This window comes from Vigna radiata, chromosome 7 (genome assembly GCF_000741045.1).
Source record: "Vigna radiata var. radiata cultivar VC1973A chromosome 7, Vradiata_ver6, whole genome shotgun sequence".
Classification (NCBI taxonomy): Eukaryota; Viridiplantae; Streptophyta; class Magnoliopsida; order Fabales; family Fabaceae; genus Vigna; species Vigna radiata.
In genome coordinates this window covers 6,558,964-6,571,876 of record NC_028357.1, presented here as the reverse complement: position 1 = coordinate 6,571,876, position 12,913 = coordinate 6,558,964, and the positions used below count along the sequence as shown (strand labels likewise).

At 30.8% G+C, this 12,913-nt stretch overlaps 1 long non-coding RNA gene across 2 annotated transcripts; it reads left to right on the top strand.

Annotated features, from left to right (window-relative positions):
- The first annotated feature begins 6,347 nt into the window (after nt 1–6,347).
- Nucleotides 6,348–8,995, top strand: LOC106767919. 2 transcript variants are annotated; one of them, XR_002668448.1, is made up of 5 exons: nt 6,348–6,747; nt 6,886–7,848; nt 8,310–8,398; nt 8,577–8,661; nt 8,767–8,995. It is a non-coding gene; the product is annotated as an uncharacterized LOC106767919 (long non-coding RNA). The 2 variants fall into 2 exon arrangements; XR_001376195.2 differs by having other exon boundaries at nt 6,348–6,769; nt 8,767–8,994.
- The last annotated feature ends 3,918 nt before the right edge of the window (nt 8,996–12,913 follow it).

The window sequence follows — 12,913 nt, the reverse complement described above, 5'->3', positions numbered from 1 at the left end:
AAAGGTAAGGCAAGATCTGCAAAAACCGAATTTCGGGTTCGGGAGTCGGTTACGTGTAAGGGAGGTATTAGCACCCTACGACGTCTTCCCTAAGGCAGTACCTTTAATTAAAAACGCGAATTTGATGTGGTTTGCTAAATGTTTAATTCCCCCTAAGAACTAAAACTCTAAAGAAACAAAATAATTTTTTTTTAGTTTTTTGGGCCCGACAAGGATTGACCTTACTCCTACGTATTCTCATTCAAAATGAGAAATCATGGTTACGTAGTTCTAAAAAATCGTTTGGGAAATTTGTTTGAGGAATTTGTTTTGGACAAGATTTGGATATTTTGGGAAAATGAAGAATAAGACAAAGGTTTTCAACACAAGGGTGACGCGAATGGTCGCACGTGTGCTTAAACCTTTTGAAATAATTTTTGTTTAATTTTAAAGGAATAAGAAAAAAAGGTTTTCAACACAAGGCTGACGCGAATGGTTGCACGTGTGCTTAATAATTTTTGTTTAATTTTAAAAGAATAAGAGAAAGATTTCAACACAAGGCTAACGCGAATAGTCGCACGTGTGTTTAATAATTTTTGAAATAATTTTTGATTATTTTTATAAAAAGGAAGAAAGAGTTTTATAGCACAAGGATAATGCGTGCGATCACACATGCGCTTAAATCCTTAAAACAATTTTTATTATTTTTATACTTTTACCCGTTTTTTATTTTTTTATTTTTTTTATTTTATATTTTATCTTTTTACGTAATTTTATTATATGAAAATGATATTTAAAACTGTATTATTGAAATAAACAAAAAAATTATTTACGTAACCATTTTTTAGAAAAGTTAATAAATAAATTAAAGCAGTATTTACTAAATGTTAAAAGCACACTAAGATCATTTTTACCATTTACAATTTATTTATTTTACTTAAAAAACAAATATTTAAAAAGAAAGATGCTAAACGCTATAACAATTTTCGTGGTTTTAATATTTTATATGTTTTTTATTTTTGCTTTTCCCTTTTTGTTTATTTACATTCTATGATTCTTATATTTTGTATTTTTATTAAAAATTGAGTACAACAAACCATCAATAATAAAACAATATATCAAAACTAAAGAAATAAAAGCAAAGAAAATAAAATGAAAACAAAAAGTCCAATAAGAATGGGAAAGGAAATGTAACCAGGAAATTGATCTCCACCCTTCTGAAGTTGCCTTAAAGGTCCTCCATTGCACCACAAAAAGTTGTTCATTCATCTGTGCACGTGGCTCTTTGTCCCACTCCTTTTTTTTCTTTGTTTCCTTATGTTCGCTTTCCGAAATTGGATTTTTCCCCTCTCCTCTTTCTTGTTTAGAAGGTGTATATTTATATACACACATTTGTAATATTATTGTGATCTTGCCTTAATGGCGAATTAATTGTCAATTAGCAAAATATGGAAATAAATGGTCTTCATTGAAGAAAAATAAATCTAATTAAAATCATATTTTTCTCTTTAGGAAGAAACTGAATACAACAATCAATATATTATTTTTAATTATTGCTTGTAATGATTATCATAATGTTGATTCGAATTATTACCAAATAATACAAAAATTCGAAAATATTCTAAAGTGATCTGCCATACATTAATATTAATTGTTTATGGGCCTACTGCACCATCTTTTTAAGAAAATCACGTGGAGCACCTCTCCCATTTAATCACCATTCTTTTCTTTTCATTTTATTCCCGTGCACCCCTTTTTTATTTTTTCCTTCCTTCTTTTTTTCCTTTTGTTTTTGTTTTTCCTTTTTTCTTCTTTTTTTTTTCCTTTTTTTTTCTTTCTTTTTCCTTTTCGTTTTTTTTGTTCTTTTTTTTGTTCTCTTTTTTTTTTCTTTTCTTTATTTCAAAAAAGAATCAAATCAAATAAAAAAAATAAAAAATTAAATCAAATATAAAATAGTAAAATAAAAATTAAAAATAACAAAATAAAAATAAAATAAGACAAAAATAAAAACAAGTTCTATTATTTATTCAACTGGACAAAATTGGGTGTTGACAAGTATTCTCACCACTCCTGGTTTACAATGAGTATTCTTAGCACTCTTAGTACCTTAGACAATTCTGGTATCTCCCCAATACACTGCCTAGTCAAGTTTCATTGTTTTTGGTTTGCAAGTATTCTAACCACTCTTGGTTTATACGTATTCGAACGACTTCTGGTTTATGAGTGTTATAACCACTTTTGGTCACTACAAACCCACAACAGGATGTACATTAAGATACAAATGGATAACTCTCTATGAGAGAATATGTTTTTAATTACAATATAATATGTAAATCTTGATGGTGTTTTACTCTCTTTTCACTTGAAAGCTTCAAACGATTTATGAATTATGAGTATAAAGATCAGAACAAGAAAATATATTCACTTTTTTATCCTTCTTGTCTTCTCTTCATACGTCTGGCTATTTATAACTTTCTTGAGACTCTATTCGTTGAGTATTGTGTTGACTCTTGGTAGATTAGATTGGTAGCCTTTAGCTTCTAAGTCAAACTCAGGTATATTTTGCAGTTGTACAATGCTTTATTAGAGATTTTCATTTATGCATAACTTGTACGACTTGTCAAAGTAGAAGTCTTCAATAGATACATTCCTATAATGTTTTTTAATTCTTGTTGATGGATCGACAAGTGTACCGAATCGCACAAGTAATATAAAATGGTATGACCAAGTATCGTATCCCAAAATACTCTTGGCACTAGACAATCGTGTGATAACTCGATTAATTAAGACTTAAAGAAAATGAGATCATTGGTTTCAAATGCAAAGACAAAAAATTAAATATGAATGCAAATTGATCGATAGTAGAGTAGCACAATGATGAACGAATGTTGATTAATATAAGACGAGTATGTTGTTGGGGTTAGATTTTACCAAGTTCCCTCTCATGTATGTAAGAATTCTTCTTTATGCATTAATGTTAACGTCACTCACTAAATCACTTAAGCCCGATCCCTCGGCGAATAAGCCTGTCCTTAATCCTACTTCATGCAATTCCTAGTATTCCTAGTTATTAATTGTGAAGATCAAGAGCTTTAAGACGACCAAGACTTATACCCTCATCCCTGAGAAATATTACTCTTGGGGGTAATTCAACAAGAACTTGAATTGTAAGGAACCTCCCAGCACTCATGCAATTCATAAATCATGCTAATGAATGAGTTAAACACAACAAGCGTTGAAACAGATGAATTACTCTAACAATTAATGAAAAATCATATATTATTAAGAATCAATTCAAGTACATGAGATTTCACAAGGTTACATCATCCCCCAACAACAAATTGAGTTTAATTTCCCATAGACATGGAGAAACTAGATGAACAATGAAGAAGAATGAGATAGAAAAACCCTAAAAATTGGGAATGGAAGTTCCCACATCCAAATCCGCCTCCACAGGGTGAGAGAATGTGCAGTTGCTCTCATTCTGCCAAAGATACAAAACCTAGGACATTTGGGTCCTTTAAATAGAGCGAAACAAAACAGAAAACGAAGTTCGGCCCATATCGTTGGCGCTCAAGCGCCCCACTTAAGGCGCCCGAGCGGTGAGCAGCACTCCTTGACACTTAAGCCTTCAAACAGGGCTCCCAAGCTTCGTGCTTCTGGAGCTCAAGCACCCCAAAGGGGCATCCAGGCGGTGGGCAACACTCTTCTGTGCTCAAGCCTCCAAAAAGGGCACCTAAGCTTCGAGCATTCCTCTCTTCCGGTGCTTTTCCAGGCCTTTCTGAGCTCCATCTTCTTGATACTTCATCTCTGCTTTCCATATTATCTCATTTCCTACCAAAACAAGGGGAATTAATCATAAAATCATCAAATTCAACCTCAACTCTCTTATTCACACAACTTAACAGAAAATCATGATTCCAAGCAAGTTTCTAAGCAGAAAAGGATGTATTTAATATCAAAATTACATCACAGATAACGGTATTTTCAACCGTTATCAATTCTCTCAAGGCCTTTATCCAACATCTGTTTTGGTTCTGATTTGTCCATTATATTTTTCTGACCTACACATTGATCGAGGACAAAGTATACAAGAAAAATAGAACTTCGCGGTACATGCATTAATAGGCATTTAATGTTTTTGAACATTTATATAAGTCAATATCATTTCTTATTCAAAAACCATTTTTTCATGTCATGTCAATAAAAAATGCATCTTGCTTAGTACAGTGTTGTAATATTGACAAACGATGTGGAGTGTTAGATACTTTTTAATGAAAGCACTCTTGAAGTATAATATTGGACATGCTTTTCATTAGACTATTTCTTATATAAGATATTCTCATTGATGACATGATTAAGACTGTCTTATTGTTTAGAGCTTATGTTCATTAGACAAAATACTTACTTTAGTTATTTTTCTCTTAACACTAATTGGATACAAAGAGTTAAGATTCAGTGTTTTGTTTTCCTCAAGCATAGACATGTTAGTTTCAAGCTTTGAGAACTTATCCTTAATTTCATTCGTTTAGACGATGCTTATCACAAATCATCTTTGTAAAGCTTGTTTCTTCTTTTAGAAGGAATTTTTACACTTTCTCTTTTACAAGAGTAATTCAGACACTTATGTGTGGGTATCTTAAGCATGGTGTCTTAATAAGTTTTTGTAGGCTTCCCCTACTGATCAAGCACTTATACCTTTTTAAATAGGTTTCGTTTGGGCTTAGACGATATTTTTCAAGGTACTTATTCTTGTGTCACTTCTCATCAGATGCTTATTTACGAGGTTATACAGTCTTAAAATCATCTCATGATCTGTTTTCATTTTTAGCTAGTTTGTTTATATTTTTTATTTCATCTTGGCTTTCCTTGTCTAGACTCAATTAGTCGTAGTGAACGTTTTCTCAAGCGATGTTCTTTCTACGGAATATTTCATTAAGTATATTTGTTAAACTTCAAAACTTCGAGTTGCTAGATGGTCTAGTAGTTTTAGACGATATTGTCTTAACAAGTTTTATATTGATTTTTCTTAAGTTGACTTATGTTGACTTTGGTTGACTTGTTGACCTTTGTTGATTTGACTTAAGTTGACATGTTGTCTCTTTTGTTTGTTTGTTTTGTAAGATAATATAGAGCATTACATGGATTGGAGGAGAACAACACCTTAGACTCAAACAAGTTAGGTGCATTTTGGAGAGGCTTAGAAGGCAAGGTTGAGCTTCTGTTTTAGAAGGTTAAGGGTGCCACATATGAAGGCTTAAAGACTGAGATATGGTTCTCTCCTTTTCAAGACACCTCACTTTTGACCTAACTTCTGGAAACAAAGTGTTGTGTTATTGCACCTTTAATCTCTACTTTATTTTTTTACAAGGATGTCCTTTTCCACACTTATAAAAGGGGCTTTCTTAGAATATTGTGAGGGTTGAATATTTTGAAGTAAAGCACTTATATTTGACCATTTGTGAGAGACCTATCTTCTAAGAGTGTCTTCTTCCTATAGTCGTATATTGAGATTATTACTTAAGTGACGACATACACCACTATTCTTGGTTGGTGAGCTATAATGCCCCCTAAGTGGCAAGTCATTTTGCTTGATACGAATGTGTCTTGGACCTTCTGATATGTTACTAGAGGTCTCTAACATCTTATGTATGGTTTTGAATCTCTAATTTAAAGTCAACCTAAGGTCAACTTATGCAAATTTTAGTAACTTCATCCACCCATATCTTCTAATTTTCTGGAATTTGTGATCGATTCATCATCAATCATCCTAAGGCCACTAGATTGGGAACATTACCTGAATTGAAGTTACAAAATTCAAGTTAGAAATCATATTTATTTACAAAACGTATAAACTAGGCTAAACTCACTAGAAACTTATCTATGTTATAATAAATTAGACAATTACAAAGGTTTAATACTAACACTACTTATATCACTACAAGAAAACTAGAACTAAATTAGGATTCACTAGTGGAAAAATCACTTTCTATAACGATCTATATTATGACCTACAAAAATTATCCGTTATAATAGAGACATATTATAACGTAGTTTTATAAATCAGTTATAATATGAAACGTGGTGACAAATTTGTAAATAAGTTTAAGACATATTATAACGTACTTTTAAAAATCAGTTATAATATAAAATACGGTGACAGTCTTGTAAATAAGTTCAAAATCTATTATTGATGTATTATAACAGAGTTTTAGAAATTCGTTATAATATCTCTTGCTCTTTGATTTTTCTCATTTCCCTCTCAGATTTCATTTCACCTTCACTCTCACTCTCATTCCTCTCTTCCGTGTTCACTCTGATTCCTCTCTTCCGTGTTCACTCTGATTCCTCTCTTCCGTGTTCTTCGTCTCTTCCTTCACGAGATAGATCTCCTCGTCGATCGTCTTTCATCATTACGGTAAGCCTTCTTCACTCACAGAATCATCTCCATTTCCTCTATCCTTCATTTTCCACCGAATCATTCATAGATATAAACCCTCCGTTGGGGTTTCTTCTCCTTTTCACCATTTCCCTTCGATTCCACCGATTAAAACCTTGTTTTCACCATGAGAAACCTTTTCCACCGATTCAACTTTGATTTACACCGATCAATCGGTCCAGAATAGGTTTCCTTCTTCTTCTAGGGTTTCTATCAAGTTTAATCCTCTGTTTCTAGTTCTTCTTCGAGTTTTTGTCATATTTGGAAGAAGCTTCGAGGATTCGCGTCGCGCCTACAGTCATCTTCTCAGAGCCACTCTTCCATCAATAGTTATAGTTCACATTCTTCTCTGTAACACTTTTTCCCCTCTTTATCCTGTTAATTTAGTTTTCAAATTGATTCTTGAAGAACAAAAAGATCGTATTTTGTGTTTTGAGAATCTGCTTCAAATTTCATTCTGGATTTAGGGTTATATTCGGTTGCTGAAATTGGAGGAGTCTAGAAGAAATGTGCTGGTAAGTATGCAGTAGGAGGGCTTTAATGCTGCAAAGTTTTCTGGAGAGCAGACCACTAGGAGGTATTTGAATATGGATATTCTGGACTGCAGTATGTTATTTTGATTTTGGTTCTGATGAAGTTTGACATAGATATTTTTCTGGAAATCTATTATATCAACAGTGGACAATTTTTTTCTTCAACATGAGCATATTTTGTTACATAAAGAGGAGGGGGTTATATTTGATTCTAAATTTATGCAAGCATCATTAAACCTTAGATAATGGTAATCATATCTCTTTGTCCAGAGTACATATCACTGAACATTTACTTATATATTTCTTTCCCTTTGCAGGTTAAATCGCATGTGGAGGTACCACCATTGGTATGTGAGGATTGTTACAAAAGTGTCATAGCATAATTTATGAAGCAAGCAAAGGTGATATTGGGTTACTTATGCTCTATACAACAATTCAACAAAATGTTACCTGGCTCAAATATGCTGCAAATATTGTTCGCAAATATAGTGCAATTTATTTGTATGCCAAAGGAGATTTTCCTTTTCTAACTTCTGGGTTCTAAATTTGAAACTATTACTATGATCTCTCTGGTCTGTGTTGTTTCTCATAGAAAATTTATTGTTACTAAACTTCACAATCTTACGGCCTGGGTTCTATCTTATCATATAATAATTTGTTGCATCATCATATATCATAAATAGTTTGCTTGAGATTGTCACGGATCCAGGTTTCAGAGGATGGTATGTTGTCTTGTAAGCTAATTTAGCATGGCTTTAAATACAGGCCCCTGGATTTCATCCGGGAAAGAAAGTTCCAGAAGACATTCTTATTGGTTATGTTGGGAGACAAAATGTCCAGAAGGCTACTATTGAATCTATTGGATTTCGAAGGACACTTTCACATGCTATGACATTGGTATGTTGTGATATAGTTTCTATTTTCTTATTTTTTNTATCCTTACTTTATCTCTTCATGATAGTGTATTAAACTATTTTAGATTAATTGTGTTTTTATTTGCAATTATATCTGTTATTTTCATAACTACAAAGCAGTCATATCCATAACAAACCTCGTTGAAATCTTCATTCTTGAAAGACAAGCTTATCTGTTCATGCACATTGCAGTAGCATAAACTTACCATTGACTTTTCCTCATTACCCAAGTCTATTTAATAGTGTTATCTAATAGCTCATTGATTTAAACTGTGCAAATAATATTGTCTTTGATANGAGGACTTGATACTGATAAACAGATTAAAGATTTCTTTATATTTTTCTGATCTTTTGTTTGATGTTATTACTGAATAAAGTACATCATTAGATCAACTATTATTTTGATCTTACACTTAGGCCTTTGATAATTAATTTTGTTGATAGGTTACTGGGAGGGCTTTGTAGGACTCAGTACACATAGTTATTAAGTTTTTTGAGATGGAGGAGACATATTCTTCTCTTGGGACTCTTAGGTAACCTATAAGTTAAACATTTTTAAATATATATACCATTAGATTTGTTATTTTCCTTTTCCTTTGCTACATCTTTAATACTAAAACTACCTTTTCCTTTTCTGCATCTTTAATTGATATTTACTACTCTATCAAAAACTAACTGGCTGCTACAAAATATATTTTTTGTTGTGTACAGGTTTGTGATATTGNTGTTCTTGACATCTCAGCAACAACCATTGATCAAGATGAATCAAATGTTAAAAATATTCCTTCAAGTAAAGGTTTGGTGTTGTGCTTGAAGGATGATAACAGATAAGTGATGGAAGTCTTTGGTTTTTGTAATAGATCATGCATATTTTCCCTCTAAACTTATATTAGTTATGCAGGCTTTAATTTTGATACCGGGGATGGAGACAAGGTATTACCAGGTTTCCTTGATTCAATAATTGGAATTCATCGAGGTGAATCAAAGTCTTTTCCTCTTGTATTTCCTGAAACTTAGAAGCAAGAAAATCTTCGAGGTGTTCATGCTCAGTTTAATGTAAGTTTCTAGTGCTGAATAAAAAAGTTTAAGTTTTAGGAACATGAACTGCCATTGTTGTTTTTCCTTTTGGTCCTTTCATTCATGGTTATTAAAAGTCTCTTTCATTCATAACAGGTTGAATGCGAATAACTTTTTTACAGAGATTTGCCAGAACTGGATGATTCTATTGCTAATAAGCTTCTTCCTGGATTAAGGCCGATCTTTTTTTTGTAATAATAAATATTGGTTCTACAGTTAATATATTATATATACTTCAAATTTGGTTATATTCAAAGCCTCATGGAAAACCCGTGTTTGGGTTATAATTTCGATATTTTAGCCTTTAGAATTATCTATCTCATTGGTTTATAATTTCAATAATTTATTAGCTACCGAGCATTCAGTCTTTAGTATTCAAATTCCCATTGTTGGGCTTCTAGTTTGCGTATATCAAAGAAAGAAAAAGATAGTAAATTATAAGGGCAAGATGGGAATTGATAACGTAGTAAATCATGTACGTTATAATATGTGATTCTGAAATTAGCATATTATAACGTACAAATAAATTTACGTCATAATATGTTTAATATATTATAACGTATTTTAGAAACTACGTTATAATATGTTCAACATATTATAACGTATTTCAGAAACTACGTTATAATATGTTCAATATATTATTATAATACACTGGACCTATTATGATAGGTAACAGAAAGTCCGTCATAATACAGTGAACCTATTATGATGGACTTTTTTGTCCGTCATAAAATGCACAGACCTATTATAACACCCAGAACTATGACGCCAGGTTATCCGTCATAATAAGTCAATTTTACCCGTCATAAAAAGCTATTTTTCTATTAGTGATTTCAACTAAGAACGTAAAATAGTAAAACCAGCATGGGATAAAAAGCTTCTTTTTTTTTTACAGAAAAACCATATCCTATCACTGAATATCTAAACTAGAGCAACTAAATTAATAAAACCTAAGACAACATTATTATATGCTAGTATCACTACGTTAGTCTAAAAACCACTAATTAAAAGAAAATACAGTTTAAAACTTAACTATCTAATAATACGGTAAAAATATCCTAAAATACTAAGACTCACACAAATTTGGCCATAAAAGAGTGATTTTAAGCTTAAAAAATTCTAACACCTAGGGACTCATCATAAACGTAAAGTGGTGAGGGGACTTCTATTGTCTAATAGTTTATACCACTTGATTATTATATTGCATCCTATTTAATTGGATTTATAGAATAATATTATAAATACCCGTATATCTCAAATATAGGTATCATAACATGAATTAGCAACCATGTTTCAATAGTACAATTAATATACTTTTCTTTACTTAAATTATAATCTATTTTAAAATATAATCTAGTCCAAACATGCCATAATTTATATGGACAGCACATTATTGCTTTGAAAATAGGATCTGATTGGATTTTATATTTCCAACTAAAATAAATATTTGAGGAAATTGATATTGGATTTTCAAAATGGTGTTACAATAAGATTTATGAACCTAACTAGTTTTTACTTGTTGATAAAGAGAGAGAATATCCTATGGTTATAGGTAAGGGCCAAATGGTAGTGAACAATGATATCTTGCCATTTCCAAAGAGAAAAGAATAAGACAAAGAGTAGAGTTAGATGGAAATTTTCGTCATGTTTCCATAACAAGAACTTGACATAACAAGCATCTTAGAATCTGTCTATGGTAATTTTGGCTTTGTTTTTCAACCACCAATACTATTAGGTGAGCAGTTGTGTAAGAATTTATCATGTGATGCTTTGGAATTACACTGCCGTGTTACATCATTCTCACTGCATGCACGTAGTTGAACACTTGCACCTATCATACACATATCAACATCTTTTCTGTCTTCTTGTTATGCCAGCCTTTTCTATATCATATGATCGTAATGGTTACAACTACAATGATCATGTCTATAATTAATTGTTTATTTCGTTGTAAAGTTATCAACTGTAAATTGACTTATGAAAGTAAATCTTTTTAATTGTGTTCTAAAACTTGTACTAAAACTGCAAATCAAGAAAACAGATTAACCGACCGACGTTTGTAGTTTTTGAGACATCGGTTATCTAAGTAAGCGATGTCCTCATCTGAGTTATTTACGATTTTGTCATCAGTCATCATATTACGTTAATACACCTTCAAATTGACATCTATAAAATGACGTTAAATAACGTTTTTCTACTAATGTGAAGAATAAAAAAAAGAAATTAACGTGTTAAAAATGATGAGGTTATGGAGGGTAGAAAAAGCTAGCATGAAAGGAATGTATCATGGGAGTGGGGCTATTAGTATGTAATCATGAAGTGGTCCTTATGAAGTCTATTTGTGAACTTATAAAGAGATTGAAGACAGCTTCAATATTGCTATACATTTGTAGATAGCATGGCCAACGAAGCAAGAGCTAATGTAAGACACACATTCACCAATTAATTAATTTCAATATATATGTTTGAAGAGAAAAAGAAACACAAAATGTTTCTATTTTGTTAAAGATTTTTTTATAGATAATTATACACAACCCATTGATCTTTTTCTTTATTTTTTTATTACACCAAGTGGCAGTTCAAGGATTTGAAAAACTTAAAACTTTTTAATTTACTAATAAAACAATTTATATTAAAATATATCATAATTTTAATCTTTAGCTTTTTAAAGTTTTCTTTTAAGTTTAAAACAAGTAGTAAAAAGAATCTGAAATTTTTTTTGAAAGTCTAAAGCAATTAATACTAAAAAGGCTTTGTATATTTAGACATTAAACTGATGAAAAATATTTTTTGACACATCTAACTTTTTACAATCATTTAATACTATTTTTTTTACTTTTTATTCTTTTCCTTCTTTGAAAAAATATAAAATTTTATATTTTTATGATTATTTTATTTTTATATTCTGTATTAAATGAATATAAAAGCGTGTGAGTTGCAACGTAGAGTGCACTTGAGATTATCTATCTTTGAAGGTATGCTATACATGAGTCCAACTGTATAATCAAATGTATAGTTCTTAACTTGCTATGAGGGGAAAGCTCTTGAAATAGTTAGCAAGTGATGGTGATTTGGGGTTAGGGTTGTTACAATTTTGCCTATCAAGAAGAGGGTAGGGGCCATGTCTTCACATGCATGTTAGGATGAGAATAGAATTTATTGTTATTAGTACGTGAAGTTCAGCATTCACTTATCCAAAGCAAACCAAAGTCTTCGTAAGTATATATATATATATATATATATATATATATATATAAAGAAAGGCTTTTGATGTTAATTCAGGCATCGTACCAAAGCAATTACTTCATCGCATTCAAATAATTCAATATGAATGTTAACATTTATGATAATTTTATTTTTGTAATTGTATGAAATGAATATAAAAATGTGTAAGTGTATCAGAAAAAAAAATTTAAAATGTATACCAATTTGAAAAGGAAAAATTTTCATATTGTAAAAATATTTTAGACAAATAACCAAAAATGTATAATATTATAATTTTCAAATTTGTAACGATGGTTGTTGAAATAACATCTTATATCTTCTCATGTATGTTTTGTTTACTTAATAAATTTGGGGAGAGTAATTAAAGGGATTTGAGAAGATTTGAAGATAAATCTTTTTGTTGTTTATCAGTAGATTTGGAGGTAAGTAAGAGTAGATTTAAAAGTAAATTTTTTTAATCTATCACATTAATTAAATTTTATATTAATTCTTACAAACTGTAATTTCAAATTAATTCTCACTTATCTTTAAATCCACTCAAATAAACAAAAAAAAAATCACCTTCAAATCTTTTCAAATTCTTTTAATTACTCTCCGTCAAATCTATTTAAGTGAACAAAACCGAATGGAAAAAAGACAAAAGTAAAGGAAAAACTTAAAGAATAAAAAAAACATTGCAGACAAAATAAACCAAACGTCGTGAGACACCAACAAAAATCAAACCCTATCATACTTGAAAAATCCAA